The sequence below is a fragment of the Rhincodon typus genome, unplaced genomic scaffold, assembly GCF_021869965.1.
Source record: "Rhincodon typus isolate 14 unplaced genomic scaffold, sRhiTyp1.1 hic_rhity00000051, whole genome shotgun sequence".
Taxonomy (NCBI): Eukaryota; Metazoa; Chordata; class Chondrichthyes; order Orectolobiformes; family Rhincodontidae; genus Rhincodon; species Rhincodon typus.
Genome location: NW_025965689.1, coordinates 640,567 through 642,640, shown reverse-complemented (window position 1 = coordinate 642,640; position 2,074 = coordinate 640,567). Strand labels below are relative to the sequence as shown.

Genomic DNA, 2,074 nt, shown 5'->3' with positions numbered 1-2,074 from the left:
CTGAATTTTACACGTTTCTATTGGATGCCCTCTCAGTCTCACAATGAGCCTGCACAATTCCAACACAATATTCTTGTTTCTGGATTCAAATCACTGTGAAGGCTAACATACAGTCTGCATGCTTCACCGCCTACTCTGCATACAAGCTTACATTCACAGGCTGGTGTCCCTTCTCAAACCGATAACCATTCAGATAATAAACTGGCTTCCTGTTTTTGCTACTAACTGGAAAACCTCAAAATTATCCACATTATATATTATCTACTATGTATTTGTCCACTCACAACTTGTTCAAATCACAAATCCGCTTGATGGAGAAGTTGTCCTCATTGTAAGCAATTGGTGGTAAACTCCTCCCAGTCATGAACAATACTGCCCCCTAAAAACATGGCGGCACTTCGTGCGCATTCCCCCGACAAACATTGCCGCCGCGCCTGCGCCCCACTGCCCGTCCTTTCAAACAAAATGGCGGCCATGAATTCAACTTTAAACTCCGGCATTGGCGACAAACGGAAGCATTAGAAGGTCGTGCTGGGGCTTGCAGCTGACCGAACATGTTTACGAAGCTTTTCCGTCCATCTGCTGAATGCAGCGGCCCCGTCGTTCTGCTCGTTTGTTAACGGTCCTGGAGCCGCATGACACAACGTTCCTCCGTCGCCATCACTCCGCGCAATGTCCATTCACACATGACACTGCGCCTGCGCACATTTTCCTGTGCTGTGACTCGGGGATATTTACTACTGTTTGGCAGTCTGGGTTGGTGCGCCGCCATTCACAATTCCACGCACACGATGTTACTTGGAGGGTTCGGTTAGATGACTTAACTGTATGACTTCCAATTCTAATGTTTCTTTTGGATAAAGGGCACAAGTGCAATTCTAATTCTAATTCACTGCATTCCAAGTGTGGCCTAATTAGTTCCTTGTATAATTGCACAGGATTCGTTGGAAGCCTCAAACTCTCATTTGTTTGGTTTCCTATAAACAGATAAGAACTGTAGTAATGGATGGAAGCAGAAGAGATGGGAGTAGGAAGAAAACTGGGAGTTTTGGAAGGAAATAGTAGAGATAGATTTTAACCCAAGGAGGAATGGACATGCGTGTGGCCAGCATTTACAACTTTGAGATATCAGGAGAGGCAAATTTAAAAAAAAAACAAATAGTGTGTTCTGAATTTCCACCCTGTACCGAGAGTGATATCATTTGCAAAGTCCTTTTATATGAAACTTGAAAGGGAAAGTTTACAGATGTGTATCTCAAATCAATTACGACATTAAAATCTGACAGAGTCACTTAATTCATCTCTATCTACATCGTTTTGAGATGAAAGGAGAACTGTTTAACCAGTTACATAGCGAGAACAAAAAAATTTCCCACATTCATGAGCTTTTTGTTTCAGAGTTCCAGCATCTGCAGTCCTTTATTTTATTTAAGTATTTTGTTTTCCCTCTGGCTCCGTTTTGTATTGCATAACAGCAAGACTGACTCAATAAAAAGGCAAAGTCGCCATATTCCAACTGGAGTTTAGGATTGATCACTTAAATAAGAAGGTCACCACGAATCTGACAAGGGGAACATTGCAAAGCAATGGTAAGCTCAGACATTGCGGGTATAAAGCCCAAGATGCTGAAATCAGTCGTCCAGCCAGCTGAACGAACCGATGCTCCCAACTGGAATACAGTAGGTCCAAGAACATAGAACATAGAACATTACAGCGCAGTACAGGCCTTTCAGCCCTCGATGTTGCGCCGACCTGTGAAACCACAGTCAATTGCGACTCGAGTACCCAGGGTACCTGGCAGTGGGAACCAAAGATCAAAGGTTCAAACCACTGATGAGGATTTATTAAACAAACCTAACATGCTGTTAAATCTTTAGTCAGTTATAAGGTTTTAATTGATTAATATGTATACGTAAATCCCCGAATTTCTGTCAAGTCACTGCCCTGAGAGAACAAAAGGTTTTATAAGTAAAGAAGGGGTGACATTTTAAGTCGGACAATGCATGTTAGGTGTGAGACTTGTTTATAATCTGTTTGTGTTTTGGTTTGGCATCAGGCTGATTTTATTTCTCAA

General features: G+C 42.3%; 4 protein-coding genes across 9 annotated transcripts in view; 1 reads left to right on the top strand and 3 right to left on the bottom strand.

Annotated features, from left to right (window-relative positions):
* The window catches only part of LOC125488143 (zinc finger protein 239-like), a 34,409-nt gene extending 33,628 nt beyond the window's left edge, over window positions 1–781 (bottom strand). Inside the window, exon 1 of the mRNA XM_048621049.1 lies at window positions 550–781. The gene's annotated coding sequence lies outside the window, so the exon portion shown is untranslated. The remainder of the gene's footprint in view (window positions 1–549) is intronic.
* The window catches only part of LOC109929682 (histone H2B 7-like), an 823,479-nt gene that overhangs the window by 256,611 nt on the left and 564,794 nt on the right, over window positions 1–2,074 (bottom strand). The gene's annotated exons all lie outside the window — the stretch shown is intronic.
* Window positions 1–2,074, bottom strand: part of LOC125488138 (histone H2B 7-like) — an 844,706-nt gene that overhangs the window by 277,850 nt on the left and 564,782 nt on the right. The window lies entirely within an intron of this gene.
* LOC125488142 (zinc finger protein 239-like) overlaps window positions 1–2,074 on the top strand; it is a 341,309-nt gene that overhangs the window by 65,540 nt on the left and 273,695 nt on the right. The gene's annotated exons all lie outside the window — the stretch shown is intronic.